The 26,175-nt window shown below is 42.7% G+C and overlaps 1 protein-coding gene across 2 annotated transcripts in view; it reads left to right on the forward strand.

Moving 5' to 3' along the window:
• ANO4 (anoctamin 4) overlaps positions 1–26,175 on the forward strand; it is a 394,529-nt gene that overhangs the window by 140,599 nt on the left and 227,755 nt on the right. Inside the window, exon 1 of one of the 2 annotated variants that reach the window (XM_077265596.1) lies at positions 15,233–15,637. The exons of the other annotated variant lie outside the window; for it this stretch is intronic. The gene's annotated coding sequence lies outside the window, so the exon portion shown is untranslated. Of the gene's footprint in view, positions 1–15,232; positions 15,638–26,175 lie in introns of those variants that run through there. 2 annotated transcript variants of the gene reach the window in all.

The raw sequence follows: 26,175 nt of genomic DNA on the forward strand, positions 1-26,175 counted from the left end.
AGTTTATTAACCCTTCAGGTTTTTCACAGGAATTTTTGAAATGTTTAAAACAAAATGAACATTTAACTTTTTTCCGCAAAAAATTTACTTCAGCTCCAATTTGTTTTATTTTACCAAGCGTGACAGGAGAAATTGGACCCCAAAAGTTGTTGTAAAATTTGTCCTGAGTACGCTGATACCCCATATGTGGGGGTAAACCACTGTTTGGGCGCATGGCAGAGCTCGGAATGGAAGGAGCGCCGTTTGACTTTTCAATGCAAAATTGACTGGAATTGAGATTGAATGCCATGTCACGTTTGGAGAGCCCCTGATGTGCCTAACATTGAAACCCCCCACAAGTGACACCGTTTTGGAAAGTAGACCCCCTAAGGAACTTATCTAGATGTGTGGTGAGCACTTTGACCCGCCAAGTGCTTCACAGAAGTTTATAATGTCGAGCCGTAAAAATAAAAAATCATATTTTTTCACAAAAATGATCTTTTCGCCCCAATTTTTTGTTTTCCCAAGGGTAACAGAAAAAATTGGGCCCCAAAAGTTGTTGCAGAATTTGTTCTGAGTACACTGATACCCCATATGTGGGGGGTAAACCACTGTTTGGACGCATGGCAGAGCTCGGAAGGGAAGGAGCGTCGTTTGACTTTTCAATGCAAAATTGACTGGAATTGAGATAGGACACCATGTTGCGTTTGGAGAGCTCCTGATGTGCCTAAACATTAAAACCCCCACAAGTGACACCATTTTGGAAAGAAGACCCCCTAAGGAACTTTTCTAGATGTGTTGTGAAAACTTTGAATCTCTAAGTGTTTCACTACAGTTTATAACGCAGAGCCGTGAAAATAAAAATTCCTTTTTTTTTCCACAAAAATTATTTGTTAGCCCCCAGTTTTGTATTTTCCCAAGGGTAACAGGAGAAATTGGACCACAAAAGTTGTTGTCCAATTTGTCCCGAGTACGCTGATTCCCCATATGTGAGAGAGAACCACCGTTTGTGCTTTATGGCAGAGCTCGGAAGGGAAGGAGCGCTGTTTGGAATGCAGACTTAGATGGATTGATCTGCAGGCGTCACATTGCATTTGCAGAGCCCCTGATTTACCTAAACAGTAGAAACCCTCCACAAGTGACCCTATATTGGAAACCAGACCCCCAAGGAACTTATCTAGATGTGTTGTGAACACAGAGTTGTGAAAATAAAAAAATCCTTTTTTTTTTCCACAAAAATTATTTTTTAGCCCCCAGTTTTGTATTTTCCCAAGGGTAACAGGAGAAATTGGACCCCAAAAGTTGTTGTCCAATTTGTCCTGAGCACGCTGATACCCCATGTCTTTGGGTAAAACCCTGTTTAGGCACACAGGAGAGCTGGGAAGGAGCACTGTTTTACTTTTTCAACGCAGTATTGGCTGTAATTGAGATCGGACGCCGTGTCACGTTTGGAGAGTAGAAAAAAGAAAATGATTCAGCTCACCCTTGTGATGGTATTCCCACAGCCCATGAGAAATTTGATCCGAGCACGGAAACGTCTCTGCTTGATGCCAGGTACTTGTGCATGAAAATGAAGTTATCCAGCTCAGGAAATAAAATCAAAAGTCTTTATTTGGACAAATTTAAAAAATAAGCTGCTTGACAAACCAGTGCATACTGGAGGAAGGAATGTCTTGAATAACTGGATGCGTTTCGAACACGTGTAATAGGATGCAGGTACTGAGTATTTCACCACGGAACAGACAGACCAACTGTTGAAGGGGATTTATTAACAGGGGTAGAATTCTCCTCGCAGGGAGTAAACGGGGTTAATAGAGTCAAGTAAAACAGTAAACAGTTAAGCGGAATCAAAAGGGTTAACGAGTGTTCTTGTAACTTATCAGCCCAGGGAGATCCTGACTGGAGGGTCCTTTTACCAACATGGATACAGTCACCAGCAGGGCTTGAGATTCTGGTCTTTTCTGTGCTCCGCAGTTGTAGCATCTAGGCAGTATTCTTCGCCGAGCGGCACTAGTCTCACTTTGGGGGGCGGTCTCTCTTTCTCGCACCGAAGGGCTGTACTCTGCAGCAGGGATCTTCTTATATTCAGCCACCTCCTCACGGACTCGCTTAACCTCCTTCTTCAAGTCTTCAACCCATTGAGGGGCTGTTACCTCACTGCTCCATACCTTTCCCACTGGCCCTACCACCCCTTGCTCTTGCTCGCGCGTGCGTGCCTCACTCCCGACCTCAGAGAAAGTCATATCTAGCTTTACGCGCATGCGCTCTCGCAGGGCCTGTTTCATCAACACGTCTCGCAAGCCTGTCACCAGTTGGTCTCGCAGCACAACGTCAACTGTCCCCACACCTACGCCGTCCTTCCGTATAATGGCAGTATGAAGCTCTTGCAGTGCGTTCATATATTGAGTCACGGTCTCCCCCTCTCTTTGTACCCGGCGGAACAGTCGCATGCGCAGCTCCCCTACGTCAGTGGGGTCCCCATGCGTCTCCTCAAGTATACGTAATACTTTGTCCAGGGTATCTCTCGCCTGGGGGGGTCTGAGCATAACAGAGTCCCGTGCATCCCCCTCTAGGGCCATCACAGCTATTTCCGCCTGCAGAGCCGGTGTCGTAGGATGCATCCGCATCATCCCTCGGATGCGCTCCGTCCAACCCCACAACATGACATTACTCCCTGAAAATTTTGGCAGGTTAGCTAACATGGCTCCCAGGGAGATGCTAGACCTGGGACCTCCCTCAACTGCTTGGTCTGCCCCTTCCGCGCTACCGTGTGACATCCTGCCGACTACGCCAAGTGTAATAGGATGCAGGTACTGAGTATGTCACCACGGAACAGACAGACCAACTGTTGAAGGGGATTTATTAACAGGGGTAGAATTCTCCTCGCAGGGAGTAAACGGGGTTAATAGAGTCAAGTAAAACAGTAAACAGTTAAGCGGAATCAAAAGGGTTAACGAGTGTTCTTGTAACTTATCAGCCCAGGGAGATCCTGACTGGAGGATCGTTTTACCAACATGGATACAGTCACCAGCAGGGCTTGAGATTCTGGTCTTTTCTGTGTCTCCTGGAAAGTCCGGGGTTAAGTCTCTGCAGCCTGCTCTTCTCAAAGTGAAACTGGAACCAGGAAATAACAGTCTCTCCATCACTGCTGCAGGAGTCTTCGTAAGCCTGGCAGCTTCTCTGTAATAACGATTGTCACACACACACGGGGCAGTTACTTATCACACTCAGGGATCTTTGCTTGTGACTGCGGTCACCAGGGCTGCACTGAGTCACTGTCTCTGCACTGTCAGGGGAAGAGTCTTCTCAGATTATGGAGGCTTCCAAGTCCCCACTCTCACTCCAGCCTTAGTGCCCTCACGGGGAGCACTCTGTCATGGGGAGCGCGGCGCTGCAGCCTGCTTTCTCTCTTGCACGCTGTCCCCTCTCTGGCGTGCTCTCTCTCCCGCACTTTTCTCACCACTCCCCTCTCTCTTCCCAGCAGTCCCCTGGTCCCCTCTGTCCAGGGCAGAACGTCTTCCCCCCAACAACCCAGCTGTCGGACTATGTGGTTCCAGGCAAGGAGCAGGGAAAGCAACCTCCTTACACACGTATAGTGCTCTTAGTCCTCAGTTTCAAGGGTAACAGGAGAAATTGGACCCCAAAAAGTTGTTGCACAATTTGTCCCGAGTACAGATACCCCATATGTGAGAGAGAACCACCGTTTGGGCTCATGGCAGAGCTCGGAAGGGAAGGAGCGCTGTTTGGAATGCAGACTTAGATGGATTGATCTGCAGGCGTCACATTGCATTTGCAGTCAAGCAAAAAAGGCAGCACACTGCAGCGCTAACACATCAAGTGTTTCAGTACAGTTTATAACACAGAGCTGTGAAAATAAAAAAATCCTTTTTTTTTTCCACAAAAATTATTTTTTAGCCCCCGGTTTTGTATTTTCCCAAGGGTAACAGGAGAAATTGGACCCCAAAAGTTGTTGTCCAATTTGTCCTGAGTACGCTGATACCACATATGTTGGGGTAAACCCCTTTTTAGGTACCCTGGAGAGCTCGGAAGGGAAGGAGCACTGTTTTACTTTTTCAGTGCAGAATTGGCTGGAATTGAGATCGGACGCCATGTCGCGTTTGGAGAGCCGTGAAGTGTCTAAACAGTGGAAACCCCCAATTCTAACTGAAACCCTACCCCATGTCTTTGGGTAAAACCCTGTTTGGGCGCACAGGAGAGCTGGGAAGGAGCACTGTTTTACTTTTTCAACGCAGTATTGGCTGTAATTGAGATCGGACGCTGTGTCACGTTTGGAGAGTAGAAAAAAGAAAATGATTCAGCTCACCCTTGTGATGGTATTCCCACAGCCCATGAGAAATTTGATCCGAGCACGGAAACGTCTCTGCTTGATGCCAGGTACTTGTGCATGAAAATGAAGTTATCCAGCTCAGGAAATAAAATCAAAAGTCTTTATTTGGACAAATTTAAAAAATAAGCTGCTTGACAAACCAGTGCATACTGGAGGAAGGAATGTCTTGAATAACTGGATGCGTTTCGAACACGTATAGTGCTCTTAGTCCTCAGTTTCAAGGATAACAGGAGAAATTGGACCCCAAAAGTTGTTGCACAATTTGTCCCGAGGACACTGATACCCCATATGTGAGAAAGAACCACCGTTTGAGCTCATGGCAGAGCTCGGAAGGGAAGGAGCGCTGTTTGGAATGCAGACTTAGGCTACGTTCACATTTGCGGTCGGCGCCGCAGCGTCGGGCGCCGCAGCGTCGCCGCATGCGTCATGCGCCCTTATATTTAACATGGGGGCGCATGGACATGCGTCGCACTTGCGTTTTGCGCCGCATGCACTGTTTTACTTTTTCAACGCAGAATTGGCTGTAATTGAGATCGGACACCATGTCACGTTTGGAGAGCCCCTGATGTGCCTAAACAGTGGAAACCCCCAATTCTAACTGAAACCCTAACCCGAACACACCCCTAACCCTAATCCCAATCATAACCCTAACCACACCCCTAACCCTAATCCCAACCCTAATCCCATCCGTAAATGTAATCCAAACCCTAACTTTAGCCCCAACCCTAACCCTAACTTTAGCCCCAACCCTAACCCTACCTTTAGCCCCAACCCTAACTTTAGCCCTACCCCAACCCTAACTTTAGCCCCCACCCTAACCCTAACTTTAGCTCCAACCCTAACTCCAACCCTAACTGTAGCCCTAACCCTAACTATAGCCCCAACCCTGATGAAGGGGGGTTTGATTTACTTTTATAGCAGGTTTTTTAGCAGATTTTTATAATTGGCAGCCGTCACACACTAAAAGACACTTTTTATTGCAAAAAATAGTTTTTGCGTCTCCACGCTATGAGAGCTATAATTTTCCCATATTTTGGTCTACAGAGTCATGTGAGGTCTTGTTTTTTGCGGGATGAGTTGACGTTTTTATTGGTACCATTTTCGGGCACGTGACATTTTTTGATCGCTTTTTATTCCGATTTTTGTGAGGTAGAATGAACAAAAACCAGCTATTCATGAATTTCTTTTGGAGGGGCGCTTATACCGTTCCACGTTTGGTAAAATTGATAAAGCAGTTTTATTCTTCAGGTCAGAACGATTACAGCGATACCTCATTTATATTTTTTTATGTTTTGGCGCTTTTATACGATAAAAACTATTTTACATAAAAAATAATTATTTTTGCATCGCTTTATTCTGAGGACTATAACTTTTTTATTTTTTCGTTGATGATGCTGTATGGTGGCTTGTTTTTTGCGGGACAAGATGACGTTTTCAGTGGTACCATGGTTATTTATATCTGTCTTTTTGATCGTGTGTTATTCCACTTTTTGTTTGGAGGTATGATAATAAAGCATCGTTTTTTGCCTTGTATTTTTTTTTTTACGGTGTTCACTGAAGGGGTTAACTAGTGGGACAGTTTTATAGGTCGGGTCGTTATGGACACGACGATACTAAATATGTGTACTTTTATTGTTGTTTATTATTATTTAGATAAATAAATTTATTTATTAGAACAATGTATATATTTTTTTTCTTTATTTAGGAATTTTTTTTTTTTCATTTACACATGTAAATATTTTTTTTTTTTACTTTTTTACATTGCCCCAGGGGGGCCATCACATTATAGTGACAGATCGCTGACCTGGCACTTTGCAGTGCACTGTGTCAGATCAGCGATCACACAGGCACTGCAGGGAAGCTTCCCGGCGCCTGCTCTGAGGCGCTTGAAAGCCACCTCCCTGCAGGACCCGGAAGGCCCCCCCGCGGCCATTTTGGATCCGGGCTTGCAGGGAGGAGGAGGTAGGAGACCCTCAGAGCAACGCAATCACATCGCGTTGCTCCGAGGGTCTCAGGGAAGCACGCAGGGAGTCCCCTCCGTGCGCGATGCTTCCCTATGCCGCCGGAACGCTGCAATCATCTTTGATCGCAGTGTGCCAGGGGTTAATGTGTTGGGAGCAGTCCGTGACTGCTCCTGGCACATAGTGCCGGATGTCAGCTGTAATAATCAGCTGACACCCGGCAGCGATCGGCTGCGCTCCCCTCTTGAGCGCGGCCGATCGCCTATGACATACTATCCTGTCACTGGTAATTAAGCCCCATAGTACGTCATATGGGCATACTTGTAATCACATGACCGTCCACTTTTGCCACCGACAAGGGAGAATCCTAAAAGTATGTAGCACATGCGCTGTGAGAATCTAGAAGCCTGCAGTCTCATAGAGGAACTGCAAACTTTCACCTCAAAACTGGACAAGCCCTTTAATTATATAATGAAGCATCCTAGCATGCCAATCCTAAATGTGTGTAATATACTCACTGTCAGGATTCAGCTCTGCTAGCTGGTTCCAGGAGTCATCACATGGCCACTTCACTCATATGCGAATTTCATACTTACAGTCACGTGACAACTAGCTTCTCTGCCTGCTTTTCTCAGTTTTTCACTGAACCTTGAGAGAAGTAGGAAGAGAAGCTAGTCGGCACGTGACTGTAAGTGTGGAATCTGGTCACATGACAACTACTCAAACCGCTTGGTGGGAGGGACTGAATTCTTGCCCCAGTGCCAGAAAACCTAGCTACACCATTGACAGAGTATTCAGTATGTCTGCAAAGGCATTCTGATGAAGCAGTCAGAGTTATGGCAACGTAGAGAAGACTCGTAGATGTAGTAAAGTTGAATATGTCATGTTGCTCACAGAAATGACGTAACAGAGCCCAGGCGTGTGTCAGAGTTGAGAATGTCAAGTCACTTACAGGAGTGATATAGAACAGCCCGAAGGTAGTAGAACCCAGCAGCATAGCAGAGTTGGACATGTCCAGTGACACATTGTTGCAATATAGCAGAGTCCAGTGACTTAGCAGAGCTGGATATGTAAGGAGGCACACTGTAGCTATGTAGCAGAGGCCAGCAATGTAGCACAGTTGGATATGCCAGGAGGCCCATACTGGCAATGTAGCAAAGCCAAGTGAAGTGGTAGAGTTGGTGACAGAGTGAGGCAGAGGTATGGAGTAGTGGCATGGACACCAACTAAGTACCTGAATATTCCAGCAGCATAGCACCACCTGAACCAGCCTATAAGATAATTGGGTGTGACCTCAGAGATGTGCACCTAGTTAACATAGTGTCCTGCTGTGCACAGGACCCGAGTGGTCTGACTGGAAACTATAGGGAGAAATGTGACTAGTTTGGCTTGTCCCAGCCCCACTCTAGGTGACTGACAAGTGTCTTCCATGTGAGTATGTAGGAAGAGAAAGAAACCTGTCAATCAACAAGCAAAAATGATCAATTCTGACTGAACTATCACTACACTGAATGCTTTTACTTACACATTTTCAAGGTGGGTGGCAGTGAACCCTACTTCTTAGTGTACAGATTACTCTGAGAAAATGCATACAAAGAATTATCATAAATGATATTCCTCAGAATGAAAGCCCCCGGGATAACTGTCAGGAACAGCAGCTTTATTCCTGCTTTCTGTTTTGATAAATGATGTTTCGTGTTATAAGGGCGTCATGTGGACAAAAGCGACACTGGACAACTCTTATCAATAAAGTGAGGGAACACATAGTTTATGTTAGGTTGGGTTCACATTGCTTTGATGCAGTACGTTCTACGCATGCGTTAAACAGACTGCACCAATGCTAGTGCCTTTTAAAGATGCTCCACCTGCGCTATCGGTGACGGACCCGAAAACGCTGCAGACCGCGTCCGAGGGTCCGTCACAGAATGACGGCACATCGCTAATGCATGCCTATTATGACATGCGTTAGCGATGCGCTACATAATGGCAGTCAATGGGTGCGCTGAAGCATCCGTTACATAGCGTTAGTGCCGTAAGCGTAAGTTTCACCATGCAGATACACGAAAGCCAAATGTGGGATGTTCCCCCTTTCCCAAGCAAAGGTAAAAGAAGGTGGCCACTGCATCCAATAATGATTGCTTTAATATGGCTTCACAAATACAGAAACAGCGCCAATGTTTCAACCCCTAGTCTGGTTCTTTATCAAGCTAACTTGACAAACTGCCTGATATTTCACCGAACATCTGCTATCCGGGGAGAGTTGAGAAGTGTCTTGACCAATTTTGGCGATATTCTGACCAATTCTTATCTCATGTGGTGTCAATGAGCATTAAAATATTACTTATATACTTCATGGTCTTCACCTGTACTGATATTAATAAGCTGAGCTAGAGGCTAGTGGGGTACCCAGCTCCAGCAGATTCTGTCCTGGAAGTAGCCAGATGGGTTCTCAGAGCAGAGCAGCAATATGTACCTGTTAATAGAGGTGTGTAGTATCTGAGCCCCTCTTGTTCTGTCATTTGTGACCTCTGCTGTCCACACAACACTAGTTGTTGTCTTCTGCTAATACAACCCCTGGCAAAAATTATGTAATCACTGGCCTTGGAGGATGTTCAATAAGTTGTTTATTTTTTTATTTAAAAAAAAGCAGATCACAGACATGGCACACAACTACAGTCATTTCAAATGACAAAATAAACAAAAATTGGCCTAGCCATTAAAGGGAACCTGTCACCTCAAATTGGCGGGATATTAAAATGAGTTGTTTCCGGTCAGATGGGCGGCGTATCCTCACCATTTCTTCACCCCGTCCCTGTTTTCCGCAATATTTTAGTGAATACGAGTATGCGTGCGCCATAGATGGAGCGTGCGCCATGCAGTCTTCAGTGGCGCACGCGCAGTATGCTTTGCCCTACTGCGGGCAAAGCCGAAAAGCATTACTGCGCATGTGCCCGCGTACTATGTCCTGGAACACAGCAAAATACTTCCGAGCAGGCGCTGGTAAGCTAGGAGCCCTGCATGTCAGATCGCTGATCTGACACAGTGCTCTGCAAAGTGTCAGATCAGTGATCTGACCTTATAACATGATGCCCCCCTGGGGCAATGATATAAAGTAAAAAAAAAATATTTAGTTGTGTAAAAAAAAAAAAAAAATCCTAAATAAAGAAAAAAATATATATATTATTCCCATAAATACATTTCGTTATCTAAATTAAAAAAAAACAATAAAAGTACACATATTTAGTATCGCCGCATCTGTAACGACCCGACCTATAAAACTGTCCAACTAGTTAACCCCTTCAGTGAACACCGTAAAAAAAAACGTGGCAAAAAACAACGCTTTATTATCATTCCGCTGAACAAAAAGTGGAATAGCACGCGATCAAAAAGACAGATATAAATAACCATGGTACCGCTGAAAACATCATCTTGTCCCACAAAAAAACGAGCTGCCATACAGCATCATCAGCAAAAAATAAAAAAGTTATAGTCCTCAGAATAAAGCGATGCAAAAATAATTATTTTTTCTATAAAATAGTTTTTATCGTATAAAAGCGCCAAAAGATAAAAAAAGATATAATTGAGGTATCGCTGTAATCGTACTGACCCGAAAAACAAAACTGCTTTATCCATTTTACCAAATGCTGAATGGTATAAACGCCCCCCCCCCCAAATAAATTCATGAATAGCTGTTTTTTGATCATACTGCCTCACAAAAATCGGAATAAAAAGCGATCAAAAAATGTCACATGCCCAAAAATGTTACCAATAAAAACATCAACTCGCCCTGCAAAAAACAAGACCTCACATGACTCTGTGGACCAAAATATGGAAAAATTATAGCTCTCAAAATGTGGTAACGCAAAAAAATATTTTTTGCAATAAAAAGCGTCTTTTAGTGTGTGACGGCTGCCAGTCATCCGCTAAAAATCCGCTAAAAAACCCGCTATAAAAGGAAATCAAACCCCCCTTCATCACCCCCTTAGTTAGGGAAAAATAAAAATATAAAAAAAATGTATTTATTTCCATTTTCCCATTAGGGTTATGGCAAGGGTTAGGGCTAGGATTAGGGCTAGGGTTAGGGCTAGGGTTAGGGTTAGGGATAGGTTTAGGGATAGGGTTAGGGTTAGGGATAGAGTTAGGGCTAGGGTTAGGGTTGGGGCTAGGGTTAGGGTTTGGATTACATTTACGGTTGGGATTAGGGTTAGGGGTGTGTCAGGGTTAGGGGTGTGGTTAGGGTTATGGTTGGGATTAGGGTTAGGGGTGTGTTGGAGTTGGGGTTAGGGGTGTGGTTGGGATTACGGTTAGGGGTATGTTTGGGTTAGGGTTTCAGTTAGAATTGGGGGTTTCCACTGTTTAGACACTTCACGGCTCTCCAAACGCGACATGGCGTCCGATCTCAATTCCAGCCAATTCTGCACTGAAAAAGTAAAACAGTGCTCCTTCCCTTCCGAGCTCTCCAGGGTACCTAAAAAGGGGTTTACCCCAACATATGTGGTATCAGCGTACTCAGGACAAACTGGACAACAACTTCTGGCATCCAATTTCTCTTGTTACCTTTGGGAAAATAAAAATTTGGGGGGCTAAAAAACCATTTTTGTAGGAAAAAAATTATTTTTTATTTTCACGGCCCTGCGTTATTAACTGTAGTGAAACACTTGGGGGTTCAAAGTTCTCACAACACATCTAAATAAGTTCCTTGGGGGGTCTAGTTTCTAATATGGGGTCACTTTTGGGGGGTTTCTACTGTTTAGGTACATTAGGGGCTCTGCAAACGCAATGTGACACTTGCAGACCATTCAATCTAAGTCTGCATTCCAAATGGTGCTCCTTCCCTTCCGAACTCTGCCATGCGCCCAAACGGTGGTTCCCCCTCACATATGGGGTATCAGCGTACTCAGGACAAATTGGACAACAACTCTTGGGGTCCAAATTCTGTTGTTACTCTTGGAAAAATAATAATTTGGGGGGCTAAAAAAACATTTTTGTAGGAAAAAAATGATTTTTTATTTTCACGGCTCTGCGTTATTAACTGTAGTGAAACACTTGGGGGTTCAAAGTTCTCACAACACATCTAGATAAGTTCCTTGGGGGGTCTAGTTTCCAATATGGGGTCACTTGTGGGGGGTTTCTACTGTTTAGGTACATTAGGGGCTCTGCAAATGCAACGTGACGCCTGCAGACCATTCCATCTAACTCTGCATTCCAAATGGCGCTCCTTCCCTTCCGAGCTCTGGCATGCGCACAAACAGTGGTTTCCCCCCACATATGGGGTATCAGCATACTCAGAACAAATTGGACAACAACTTCTGGGGTCCAATTTCTCTTGTTACCCTTGAGAAAATAAAAATTTGGGGGCTAAATAACATTTTTGTAGGAAAAAAATTATTTTTTATTTTCACGGCTCTGCGTTATTAACTGTAGTGAAACACCTGGGGGTTTAAAGTTCTCACAACACATCTAGATAAGTTCCTTGGGGGGTCTAGTTTCCAATATGGGGTCACTTGTGGGGGGTTTCTACTGTTTAGGTACATTAGGGGCTCTGCAAACGCAATGTGACGCCTGCAGACCATTCCATCTAAGTCTGCATTCCAAATGGCGCTCCTTCCCTTCCGAGATCTGCCATGCGCCCAAACGGTGGTTACCCCCAACATATGGGGTATCAGCGTATTCAGGACAAATTGCACAACAACGTTTGGGGTCCAATTTCTCCTGTTACCCTTGGAAAAATACAAAACTGGCGGCTAAAAATAATTTTTGAGGGAAAAAAAATAATTTTTATTTTCACGGCTCTGCGTTATAAACTGTAGTGAAACACTTGGAGGTTCAAAGCTCTCACAACACATCTAGATGCGTTATTTAGGGGGTCTACTTTCCAAAATAGTGTCACTTGTGGGGGGGGTTCAATGTTTAGGCACATCAGTGGCTCTCCAAACGCAACATGGCATCCCATCTCAATTCCAGTCAATTTTGCATTGAAAAGTCAAATGGTGCTCCTTCCATTCTGAGCTCTGCCATGAGCCCAAACAGTGGTTTACCCCCACATATGGGGTATCAGCATACTCAGGACAAATTGTACAACAAATTTTGCAGTCCAATTTCTTCTCTTACACTTGGGAAAATAAAAAATTGGGGGCGAAAAGATCATTTTTGTGAAAAAATATGATTTTTTATTTTTACGGCTCTGCATTATAAACTTCTGTGAAGCACTTGGTGGGTCAAGTGCTCACCACAAATCTAGATAAGTTCCTTAGGGGGTCTACTTTCCAAAATGGTGTCACTTGTGGGGAGTTTCAATGTTTAGGCACATCAGTGGCTCTCCAAACACAACATGGCGTCCCATCTCAATTCCTGTCAATTTTGCATTGAAAAGTCAAATGGCGCACCTTCGCTTTCGAGCTCTGCCATGTGCCCAAACAGTGGTTTACCCCCACATATGGGGTATTGGCGTACTCAGGACAAATTGTACAATAACTTTTGGGGTCTATTTCCTCCTTTTACCCTTGGTAAAATAAAACAAATTGGAGCTGAAGTAAATTTTTTGTGAAAAAAGTTAAATATTCATTTTTATTTAAACATTCCAAAAATTCCTGTGAAACACCTGAAGGGTTAATATACTTCTTGAATGTGGTTTTGAGCACCTTGAGAGGTGCAGTTTTTAGAATGGTGTCACATTTGGTTATTTTTTTTATCATATAGACCCCTCAAAATGACTTCAAATGAGATGTGGTCCCTAAAAAAATGGTGTTGTAAAAATGAGAAATTGTTGGTCAAATTTTAACCCTTATAACTCCCTAACAAAAAAAAATGTTGGCTCCAAAATAGTGCTGATGTAAAGTAGACATGTGGGTAATGTTACTTATTAAGTATTTTGTGTGACATATCTCTGTAATTTAAGGGCATAAACATTCAAAGTTGGAAAATTGCGAAATTTTCAAAAATTTCGCCAAATTTCCGTTTTTTTTCACAAATAAATGCAGGTAATATCAAAGAAATTTTACCACTATCATGAAGTACCATATGTCATGAGAAAACAATGTCAGAATCACCAGGATCCGTTGAAGCATTCCAAAGTTATAACCTTATAAAGGGACAGTGGTCAGAATTGTAAAAATTGGCCCGGGGCATTAACGTGCAAACCACCCTTGGGGCTTAAGGGGTTAATAAACACTAAAAGAAATCAAGAACAAAAAATGTTGTAGTCAGTATTTGTTACTCTTTTAGAACAAGCAGAGGGGAAAAATTATGGACTCATTCAATTACGTGGGAATAAATTATGGCATCATGAAAAACAAACAAAAAAATACCCCAAAACATCACTAGTATTTTGTTGCACCACCTCTGGAATTTATTGCAGCTTGCAGTCTCTGAGGCATGGACTTAATGAGTGTCAAACAGTACTCTTCATCAATCTGGCTCCAACTTTCTCTGATTGCTGTTGCCAGATCAGCTTTGCAGGTTGGAGCCTTGTCATGGACCATTTTCTTCAACTTCCACCAAAGATTTTCAATTGGATTGAGATCCGGACTATTTGCAGGCCATGACATTGACCTTATGTGTCTATTTTCAAGGAATCTTTTCACAGTTTTTCTCTATGGCAGGATGCATTATCATCTTGAAAAATTATTTAATCATCCCCAAACATCCTTTCAATTGATGAGATAAGAAAAGTGTCCAAAATATCAACATAAACTTGTGCATTTATTGAAGATGTAATGACAGCCATCTCCCCAGTGCCTTTACCTGACATGCAGCCCCATATCATCAATGACACTGGAAATTTGCATGTTCTCTTCAGGCAGTCATCTTTATAAATCTCATTGGAACGGCACCAAACAAAAGTTTCAGCATCATCACCTTGCCTAATGGAGATTCGCGACTCATCACTGAATATGACTTTCATCCAGTCATCCACTGTCCAGGATTGCTTTTCCTTAGCCCATTGTAACCTTGTTTTTTTCTGTTTATGTGTTAATAATGGCTTTTGTTTAGCTTTTCTGTATGAAAATACCATTTCCTTTAGGCGGTTTCTTACAGTTCGGTCACAGACGTTGACTCCAGTTTCCACCCATTTGTTCCTCATTTGTTTTGTTGTGCATTTCCTGTTTTGCAGACATATTGCTTTAAGTTTCCGGTCTTGATGTTTTGATGTCTTCCTTGGTCTACCAGTATGTTTGCCTTTAACAACCCTCCCATGTTGTTTGTATTTGGTCCAAATTTTAGACACAGCTGACTGTGAACAACCAACATGTTTTGCAACATTGCGTGATGATTTTTCCCTCTTTTAAGAGTTTGATAATCCTCTCCTTTGTTTCAATTGACATCTCTCATGTTGGAGCCATGATTCATGTCAGTCCACTTGGTGCAACAGCTCTCCAAGGCGTAATCACTCCTTTTTAGATGCAGAATAACGAGCAGATCTAATTTAATGCAGGTCTTAGTTTTGGGAATTGAAATTTAGAGGGTGATTCCATAAATTTTTCCCACATAATTGAGTGAGTCCATAATTTTTCCTCTCTGCTTGTACTAAAAAACGTAACAAATACTGACTACAACATTTTTCGTTCTTGATTTCTTTTAGTGTTTATTAAAGCCAGAAAGTTGTCATTTGAAATGACTGTAGTTTTTTTACCATGTCTGTGATCTGTTTTAATAAAAAAATAAACTACTCAATGAACATCCTCCAAGGCCGGTGATTACATAATTTTTGCCAGGGGTTGTATATAGGCTGAGGCACTGCAGTCTCTGCAGCCTCTAGTGCTGTCTACAAGGACTAAGGACCTCTGACCCATGCACTCAGCCAGCTCTCAGAAGCATGAGCTAGGTGTTGGGAGAGCTCCAGCCAGAGACTTGTGATTACAATGCAGGAGCTGATGACATTGATGTGGTGCCAGGAAGACTGTGTGCACAGGGAAGAAGCCTGCGTTCCCATTACAGGCAGTGTAAGGTAAAGCAGCTTTGATGCTCTGCAGTCACTGGGTTTTTTTTCTGGTCCAGCGTCATGCTGACACTGCTCACTTGTTCTTGATTGGATGTTTCTAGGGACTGACTAAGAATACTGATGGTATCTTACAGAGTAGCTTAGCCACATGGATGAGGATTCCTCAATATCATTCTTCCTTATTCCCTCTAATGATCCATTTTTGTAGCATAGCCTCCTCTATGCTGTAGCTGGAGGTTCTGGTATCAGCAAAGTAAACTATTGCAGGTGGGCACTTGGGTGAAGATTTGCAGCCTGTGTGTGCCAAGTCACCCTGGATGCTCCTGACATGACTGCAGATGCTATTTGTCCAGGAGAACTAGAGGAGAGATGTCCTATGTGCCTGAGTGTGGATTCTCAGCTCCTATGGTGAGTGCTGGGAAGGGTATGATTTCAGCTTAGCTTTGCTGCAGTACATGATTTCTCTCTCCTCTTTGTTTCTTTGACCTTCATTCATTAGCTCTGGATGGAGATGTATTGTGATGTAGGTTTGGGAGCTCGGTCACTAAAAGCTGTTTGTCAGATGTATAGAGAATCCCTGAGATGGTGCTCAGATATAGCATTAATAGAGAACATGAAGTGCTATGGGGCTGATTTATCATTGCTTTGTGTGTGCAAAATGTGTATCTATGTCAACCTCTGTGTGTATAAATGTGTGTGAGCGTAATATACATATAGATGTGATTCTAATAATGTTTCACTGAGTTTGTATTTAGTAAAGTAACACTGTGTAATAACATGAAATATTGACTCATTTTTCAGTTACTGAGTATCAAGTTATTCAGTGATGTCATGTAACAGAGCTGCAGCAAATCTGAGCATTATCTTCTAGTGTCATAGATTGGCTTGTCAGTGACCTGAATTCTGCAGCCAGGTGTCCTGTACACACAGGGGTCTGTTGGGCTTTTTCATGACCTTACTCAGTAGTCGGTTACACACATGGAATTGTTTTCATGTGACGCAGACCCAGCAGATTACATCATTGCAGTTTACTGGAGAGATGAGCGATCCAGACTAGAGCTGATGTTCTTCTTCTTCGCCACTCCACAACATCCGATGTGAATTCCGTCTGCTAGAGATAGATTAAATGGAACAAATCTAAGTAGAATAAACCTTTACATATTTTTTTCTTCTTTACGTTTTTTCCGTGAGCTAAACATTTCCAGCAATTATGAATGTCACTAAGCTAAACACAAAAGCCCGGAATGGAAATTTGCTTAGGTATGCATGATCGCTAGATAGATTTAACATTAAGGATTCTGGTAAAATTCAACAACCCTTATAGTCATTTTTGGAAAACAGAGAAAAATATATTTTTAAAAAAATCAGCGTCCATTTTATTTGGCTAATCTTGATAATTATATCACTTTTCACTGCATTGTTTAGGTAATTTTACAATTATAGCTGTCCATAAACTGCATTATAGATCTATCAGAAATAATGCGTGATAGCTTAATTACTCAATAGGCAAAGGTTCAAGTCTAGGGGACATATGGAAATAGCTAAGCGGGTTCACTCCATTCTTTACCTACATACTTTAATGTTTTGTGAGCAGGCACGTCTTCATTGGTAACAGTATCCCCATAGCTGGAGATTCCCCCAGTCAGACTTTTATGTCATGTCCAGAGTATAAGTATATCATGGGAAAACCTCTTTGACTATAAGTGTTGGGTTGTTTCCGGTCACCACCATCTCTAATTGAATGTATTGCCCACATCGCTACATATGGCCATCAAAAAACAAACTGAGATCCTATGTGAGATAATGATTCTGATCTGGTTTTCCAAATCTCAAACTGTCCAGAAATGAACATTTCTGAGATCTTTAATCAAGATTTGCTTGAATGATTTTTAGCAAATGGACATATTGCATCGGTCTAGTAGCACTTCAGTCACATTTAACACAATAATGGTTTCCACTAGGATGCGTTACTGAACAATCGGGAGTGTGAAAGAGTGCTGTAAAGAGCTCCATCTCCCTTACACTGTTATTACTTTACCAGCGTAGAAGTACATGTACGTATACACCAATAGCTTGTCACTGTAAACGAAAAGAAGGAAGTGGCTGCCAATCTCATAACAATGGGCAATGATTCCTCATGCATTTTTTGTAGAGGACCCCATATTTGAGGCCTCAAGATCATTGTTTGATCTACTAATGACCATCAAGCACAAAAGCTGCCTCCATAACACTGCAGTCCCACATAGAATGGAAACACATGGTTCATTTCTCATTCATATGCAAATGTGACTTGTGACCTACGCCAACCTGTGTACCCACTGTTCACATAACATGTCACTATTAAAGCAATCATTACAGTTGTCAAACTTTATTTGCACTTTAAACATTTGAAACATCACAAAACATATCAAGACCATATGGCTCCAGCTATCAAGGTGTGAGTTTTCTCTGTGCATTACAGAGAACCTGGTGGTTGATGGATATAGATTCCTGACAGAGTTGTTTTTATTTTAAAGGGGATCTGTCCCCAGGTTTTTGCCATCTTCACAGCATAGACAATTGCCCTCAGATGACCCCAAAAGTCTAAGGGGGTCAGATCGGGAGACCTCGGTGGCCATTCAACTGACCCACAACGACCAATCCACTTTCCAAGAAACTGTTAATTTAGTAATGCTTGGACCTGACACCCATAATGTGGTGGTGCACATGGTGATGGCGCTGTTGTCACTGCTGCAAAAGCTGCCCTCACCCTAAAACAAATTGTCAAAAGGGACGATCCTTTCAGGTGCTTGGTTATTTTTTTCCGCTACATTGAGCATGCTCCTGCCGTCAATACCGACGTATGCTCAGCATCCACAATCAATGATGGTTTGTGGAGCCATGTCTTCTGCTGGTGTAGGTCCAATGTGTTTTATCAAGACCAAAGTCAGCGCAGGCGTCTACTAGGAATGTTTAGAGCACTTCATGCTTTCCTCTGCTGACAAGCTTATTGGAGATGGAAATTTCATTCTCCAGCAGGACTTGGCACCTCTCCACACTGCAAAAAGAACCAATACCTGGTTTAAAAACAACAGTATCACTGTGCTTGATTGGCCAGCAAACTCGCCTGACCTTAACTCCATAGAGAATCTATGGGATATTGTCAAGAGGAAGATGAGAGAGACAAGACCCAACAATGCAGACGAGCTGAAGACGCTATCAAAGCAACCTGGGCTTCCATAACACCACAGCAGTGCCACAGACTGATCGCCTCCATGCCACGCCACATTGATGAACTAATTGATGCCAAAGGAGCCCTGACCAAGAATTGAGTGCATTTACTGAACATACATTTCAGTAGGCCAATATTTCGGATTTTAAAATCATTTTTCAAGCTGCTGTTATAAAGTATTCTAATTTACTGAGATAATGACTTTTGGGTTTTCATTGGCTGTAAACCATACTCATCAACATTAACAGAAATAAACACTTGAAACAGACTTGTAATGACTCTATATAATATGAGTTTCACTTTTTGCTTTGAAGAACTGAAACAAATTACTTTTTGATGATATTCTAATTTCGTGAGAAGCATCTGTATGTAAACAGGCTTACACACAGCCAGACCCTATTACTTGGTTGCTACATAGCAGTGACAAATATACCGTAATTAAATTTTGTCTTAAAGGGAACCTGTCACCCCCAAAATTAATGGTGAGGTAAGCTCACCATCATCAGGGGCTTATCTACAGCATTCTGTAATGCTGTAGATAAGCCCCCGATGTTACCTGAAAGAGGAGAAAAAGACGTTAGATTATACTCACCCAGGAGCAGTCCAGCTCCGATGGGCATCTCAGGTCCGGTACAGCGCCTCCAATCTTCATTCCATGACTTCCTCTTCTGGTCTTCACGCCGCAGGTGCCGGAAAGCTCAGAGAGGCCCGGCGCCTGCGCACTGCAGTACTTTGCTCTGCCCTCAACAAGACAAAGTACGCCTGCGCCGGAGCCGCAGCGTGTAGACCAGAAGAAGACATCATGGAATGAAGATAGGAGGCGCCGGAGCGGACCTGAGACACCCATTTGACCGGACCGCAGCGGGACCGCCCCTGGGTGAATATAATCCAACTTCTTTTTCTCCTCTTTCAGGTAACATTGGGGGCTTATCTACAGCATTACAGAATGCTGTAGATAAGCCCCTGATGACTGTGAGCTTACCTCATCATCGATTTTGGGGGTGACAGGTTCCCTTTAAAGAGTTTGTACCAAGTTAGGAAGTTATCTCTCATGATCAATTCCAAACTTTGTACAACTCCCTTTACATTTCCAATGTTGTAACTAGGGTTTATATAGCAGTTGTTATATTTTAATTGGTATTATGTTGTTTGTGTAAGAGAACATTGTACATTTTAGGTTTCTAGCTGATTAGGCTGTGATCCTTTATTTTCTACTGTGTAATACAACTTTGAGGCCTCCGAGGAGCACATTAGGCAATTGCTTAAAGTGTCTGCTCAGTGAATGTTGGGACAGGAAGCTCGGGGATTTTGGTTCGGTTCCCTGCCATAATATTGAATATTGTAGCATTCCCTGATCATTTTGATTTTGTTGCCTTTTATTGCCATTTTTCTTCTTTTGTTTCAAAATTGAAATACTGCACTATGAAAAATAAATACATGTAAAGCTGTGGTTATGACAAATGGTGTACTAGAGCCACAGTTTTCTATAGAAATAATTTTAAGCTGGAATCACACATGCAAGTTTTGTGTTAGTTTTTTATTTAAACACATAAGTGATTGCAAACTGGAAGAAATGTCTTCCCTTTATACTTGGAGGCCCCGATTCATCATTGCATTTGTGCCTGTTTCTTGTCTAGTCTTCAGTGTTTTGTGGTTTTGTGCCTTTGTTTGTACCCAATTCATTATTCTGTGGCTTTTTTAAGTCTATTTTATATGTGCTTCATAAATTTTTCACTTTGTGGGCAGAGTTTAGCGATTCCAGATGTTTTCGAGTGATTGATTATTGTGACTTTTCAAAAAGTTGCAACATTTGGTACAATTCCGCTACAGTCCACCCCCAGCGTATTTTTTAGTAAATCAATATTTTGGCACAATTTTGCACTACTTTGCACAACATGTCACTTTTGGTGACAAAAAGTTGCAAAACAGTTCAAGATAGAAAAAAATAGACCATTTTTGAGTTTACGACAAATTCATTAAATTGCGTGTGCCATTTTGAAGATTTTTTGTGGCAAGAACAGTAACTAACACCATAAGACAAGAAAGGTTAAAACCCCCACAAATGATGAATCGGGGCCATAGTCTATGGATTTATTCCTGAGTTTGACCAAATATATTGTACCAGAAACTGTCAGAAGAACTACATACAATGATTCCAGTTGGCCTAAAGAACCACCCATAAACGTGCCACCATCAGATTGGGAGAGGGAGTACCGCTTCTTACCTGACTGCTCTGCTTTTCATTTTCCGGCATGGCATGACATCACATGTTCATCATGCCACATTGATTATGCCAGTCCATGCTGTCTAATGAAAAGAAGAGCACTGTAGACTATGATAGGTATAAGTTTAATCTGTGAAAAACATGGATAGAACTCGTATGGACACCTGAATAAGCTCTAAAGGTGCTCAAAACTAATTATATATGCATGTAGCTCTTTCAAAGGCAAGTCCGGCAATACCTTGACATGGCCAGTCCGTTCCTCTATTTCTGATAGATCAGTGTTTGAATTGATATAGAAATGAGACTGTAGACCTGAAGCCTCTGTCACTGCAGCTCTATTCCTGACCCAGTGCCGCTTCCTACTGCTTGACTAATGGCTCTCTTTTCTGAAGTCCCACAGGATACAGACTCTCAGTCAAGCAGTACATTTCTCATTAATGTACACCCTGCACCCCATCTTGACTGAAAAAAAACAAAAATGTAATTTTTACTAATTAAAAAAAAAAAGAAAACTGAAATATCACATGGTCATAAGTATTCAGACCCTTTGCTCAGTATTGAGTAGAAGCACCCTTTTGAGCTAGTACAGCCATGAGTCTTATTGGGAATGTTGCAACAAGTTTTTCACACCTGGATTTGGGGATCCTCTGCCATTCTTCCTTGCAAATCCTCTCCAGTTCCGTCAGGTTGGATGGTGAATGTTGGTGGACAGCCATTTTCAGGTCTCTCCAGAGATGCTCAATTGGGTTTAGGTCAGGGCTCTGGCTGGGCCAGTCAAGAATGGTCACAGAGTTGTTCTGAAGCTACTCCTTTGTTATTTTAGCTGTGTGCTTAAGGTCATTGTCTTGTTGGAAGGTGAACCTTCAGGCACGTCTGAGGTCCAGAGCACTCTGGAAGAGGTTTCCATCCAGGATATCTCTGTACTTGGCCGCATTCATGTTTCCTTCAATGACAACCAGTCGACCTGTCCCTGCAGCTGAAAAACACCCCTATAACACGATGCTGCCACCACCATGTTTCACTGTTGGGATTTGTCCTGCTGCATTTAGCTGTCTTTGCCCGTCTGTTGATTGCTCTCTTCCCGCCCCGACTCTGTGTGTTCCTGTGTGTTTGGATTTCCCGGTACTCAACTCTGCTTTGGCTCTGAACTGATTCTGTCTCTTGCTTCTAGTACTTCTGCTATGGACAGGTACTGACCTTTTGGCACTCCTCTGACTCTGTGTTTGGAATTCCCCTTGGTACTACACTCTCTGGTATCGATCCGGCTTGTCTGACTATTCTGCTGCCACCTGGTAGTAGCCTCGCTGCAGTTCTGCTGGTCTGCTCTGAGCAGGATTTCAGCCCTCTTTCCACTCTGCTGCCATCTAGTGGAGTTTGCATTTACCTGCAGTGCTGCAATGTGACAAAAAGGTCTATCTTCGTCTCATCAGGCCAGAGAATTTTATTTCTCATAGTCTGGGAGTCCTTCATGTGTTTTTTTTTTTAGCAAACTCTATGTGGGCTTTCATATGTCTTGCACTGAGGGAGGCATCCGTCGGGCCACTCTGGCATAAAGGCCCGACTGGTGGAAGGCTGCAGTGATAGTTGACTTCGTGGAACTTTCTCCCATCTCCCTACTGCATCTCTGGAGCTCAGCCACAGTGATATTGGGGTTCTTCTTTACCTCTCTCACCAAGGCTCTTCTCCCATGATTGCTCAGTTTGGCTGGACGGCCAGGTCTAGGAACACTTCTGGTGGTTCCAAACTTCTTTTATTTAAGGATTATGGAGGCCACTGTGCTTTTAGGAACCGTGCATACTGCATAAATTCTGTTGTAACCTTGGCCAGATCTGTGTCTTACCACAATTCTGCCTCTGAGCTCCTTGGCCAGTTCCTTTGACCTCATGATTCTCATTTGGTCTGACAGCTCACGGTGAGCTGTGAGGTCTTATATAGACAGGTGTGCGCCTTTCCAAATCAAGTCCTATCAGTTTAAATAAACACAACTGGACCCCAATGAAGTAGTAGAACCATCTCAAGGAGGATCACAAGGAAATGGGCAGCATGTGACTTAAATATGAGTGTCTGAGCAAAGGGTATGAATAGTTAAGACCATGTGATATTTCTTTTTTTTTTTAATTAAATTTGCAAAAATTACTACATTAATGAGAAAAAAATGAACTTTTTTGAATTTACCAAATGGCTGCAATGAAACAAAGAGTGAAAATTTTAAAGGGGTATGAATACTTTCCGTACCCAATGTATATAAATAGCTTGGGGTGAAATTCTGCCAACAGATTTCCTTTAATGATTTCTCCTAAGGATAGGATAGAAAATGTAAAGAATAACTCCAGGAAAACCTTATACTGTATTATTCCGTATTCTGGGCCTGGGACTGTGGCGCATGTCTTTTCACTTTGGTGTTCTTTGGATCTAAAAAAAATATTTAGAATTGAGAGTCCTCAGTGGTTGATACCTTTTTCTCTTTGGATCTAAGTCATCCACTTGCACTAGGCGTAATATAGTATGGAAGTTTTATATATATATAGAATGTTATTTATTAGTTAAACCAAGAGCTAGAAATTATTTTTCAGCCACTCACTCAATTGGCTTTTCATCAGGAATGGACTAAAAATTGTGTAATATAACTAAGACTAACATTTTTACTTCCTGTTGCACCTTTTATTATTAGGAAAGAATAGACATTATAAAAATTGTACTCATAATTTCTAACATTTACGTCAGGCTTTTTTTCAGTAGGAAACTTGTATCAGTATCGCTTCAAACGTATTCTCAATAATCTTTTGTTTGATTAAGTGGCATAATTATAATTTGTGTGAGAATTTTACATTTTTACATACAGCATGTCATTATAGAGAAATCTTTCTTCCTACATGCTTTTTCCTTCTGAAACTTTGCCACAGCTGTCACTTTGTCATTTTCCATCATTATGATAGCTGTTACCTGGAACGTTAACTGACTTACCCATAGTCCTGCCTCCAGAGCTTAATTTTTAATGAAAAGGGGCCTTTCATTGTTCTTTGCATTGAAGCTTTAATAAAATTGTATTTGTCACACTACACACTGCTATTATTTGCTTAGCCTTCAGTCTTATTTTTTTGTGACATGTTTTTTTTTAAATGCAAGCATATAGCACCTAGAAATTATATGTGAGTTGTGCCTGTCGATTTGATATATTTAGCCAGCAGCAGAAAGGAACACAGCAACTGCGAAGTGAGAGCACGCTTAATTAGGCTGCAGTTGAGACCTTCTCTTTGGGAGTGTGCCTTTTCCTCCTCTTTGATGCAGCTGTTTGATGCAGATTGGCCTGTGTTATAGAGGTGAAAAAGGAAATTCTCACAGAACTCTGCTGTAAGCCCAGTTAGTAGAAGGGAATATTTGTATCTTTATTAACTGGGGGAATAACTTTGGTATGGTGGGGCACAAATTGAAGGTAGGTGCTTACCAGTGATCAGCGAACCTGTGGACGTTCGTCGGGTTCTGGCAGACTTTTTAAAAAGTCCGGTTCGGGACTTAAACTTGACCCGAACTTGATCCTGGATTTCGAACCCCTTTCAAGTCAATGGGGACCCAAATTTCAGTGCTGTAAAATGGTCGAAGTAAGGGCTAGGGGACTGTGAAAGGAAGCTAAATGGGGGTGAGAACCCTGAAAACTAATTTCGCTAAGGAAATGGCTTAAAATACCTGAGAATAAGAACAAAAGAAAACATTATTATCTTGACCCAGGAGGCAAAGGTCCAGGAGGAGTAGGAGGTATCCAACACTGTTTTTGAATTTTATTTTGTTTTTATATATTTTTTGCTGAAAACAAGCGGTGAAATCTGCTGACCACTATTATTATTATTATTTATTATTATAGCGCAATTTTGTCCATGGCGCTTTACATGTGAAAAGGGGTATAGAAAATAAAAAAACTAGTACAGTAATCTTAAACAATACAAGTCACGACTGGTAGAGGAGGAGAGAGGACCCTGCCCGCGAGGGCTCACAATCTTCAAGGGATGGGTGACAATACAATAGGCGAGGGCAGAGCTGGTCATTCAGTGGTTTAGTGGATCAGTGGTTACTGCAGGTTGTAGGCTTGTCGGAAGAGGTGAGTCTTCAGGTTCCTTTTGAAGGTTTCCATGGTATGTGAGAGTCTGATATGTTGGGGTAGAGAGTTCTAGAGAAGGGGGGATGAGCGGGAGAAAGCTTGTATGCGATTGTGGGAAGAGGAGATAAGAGGGGAGTAGAGAAGGAGATCTTGTGAGGATCGGAGGTTGTGTGTAGGTAAGTACCGGGAGACAAGCTCACAGATGTATGGAGGAGACAGGATGTGGATGGCTTTGTATGCCATGGTTAGGGTTTTGAACTGGAGTCTCTGGGTATTAGGGAGCCAGTGAAGGGATTGACAGAGAGGAGAGGCTAGGGAATAGCAGTGGGACAGGTGGATTAGTCAGGCAGCAGAGTTTAGGATAGATTGGAGGGGTATGAGACTGTTATAGGGGAGGCCAGAAAGTAGGAGATTGCAGTAGTCAAGGCGGGAGATGATGAGGGCATGCACTATAGTTTTTGCAGATTCTAGGTTGAGGAATGTAAGGATCCGGGAAATATTTTTGAGTTGAAGTCAGCAGGAGCTGGAAAGGGCTTGGATATGTGGTTTGAAGGAGAGATCAGAGTCAAGGATTACCCTGAGGCAGCGAGCTTGTGGGACTGGGGAGAGTGAGCATTAGTGTTGAGCATTCCGATACCGCAAGTATCGGGTATCGGCCGATACTTGCGGTATCGGAATTCCGATACCGAGATCCGATACTTTTGTGGTATCGGGAATCGGTATCGGATCCATATTACTGTGTAAAATAAAGAATTAAAATAAAAAATGTTGATATACTCACCTCTCCGGAGGCCCCTGGACATCACCGCTGGTAACCGGCAGCCTTCTTTGCTTAAAATGAGCGCATTTAGGGCCTTCCATGACGTCACGGCTTCTGATTGGTCGCGTGCCGCTCATGTGACCGCCACGCGACCAATCACAAGCCGTGACGTCATTTTCAGGCCCTAAACTCCTCATTCTAGGAATTTAGGACCTGAGAATGACGTCGCGGCTTGTGATTGGTCGCGTGGTGGTCACATGAGCGGCACGCGACCAATCAGAAGCCGTGACGTCATGGAAGGCCCTAAACGCGCTCATTTTAAGCAAAGGAGGCTGCCGGTTACCAGCGGTGATGTCCAGGGGCCTCCGGAGAGGTGAGTATATCAATATTTTTTATTTTAATTCTTTATTTTACACAGTAATATGGATCCCAGGGCCTGAAGGAGAGTTTCCTCTCCTTCAGACCCTGGGAACCATCAGGATACCTTCCGATACTTGGTTTCCCATTGACTTGTATTGGTATCGGGTATCGGTATCGGCGATATCCGATACTTTTCGGGTATCGGCCGATACTATCCGATACCGATACTTTCAAGTATCGGACGGTATCGCTCAACACTAGTGAGCATCCATTTACTTTAATAGATAGGTCTTTTGGG

The sequence above is a fragment of the Ranitomeya variabilis genome, chromosome 5, assembly GCF_051348905.1.
Source record: "Ranitomeya variabilis isolate aRanVar5 chromosome 5, aRanVar5.hap1, whole genome shotgun sequence".
Classification (NCBI taxonomy): Eukaryota; Metazoa; Chordata; class Amphibia; order Anura; family Dendrobatidae; genus Ranitomeya; species Ranitomeya variabilis.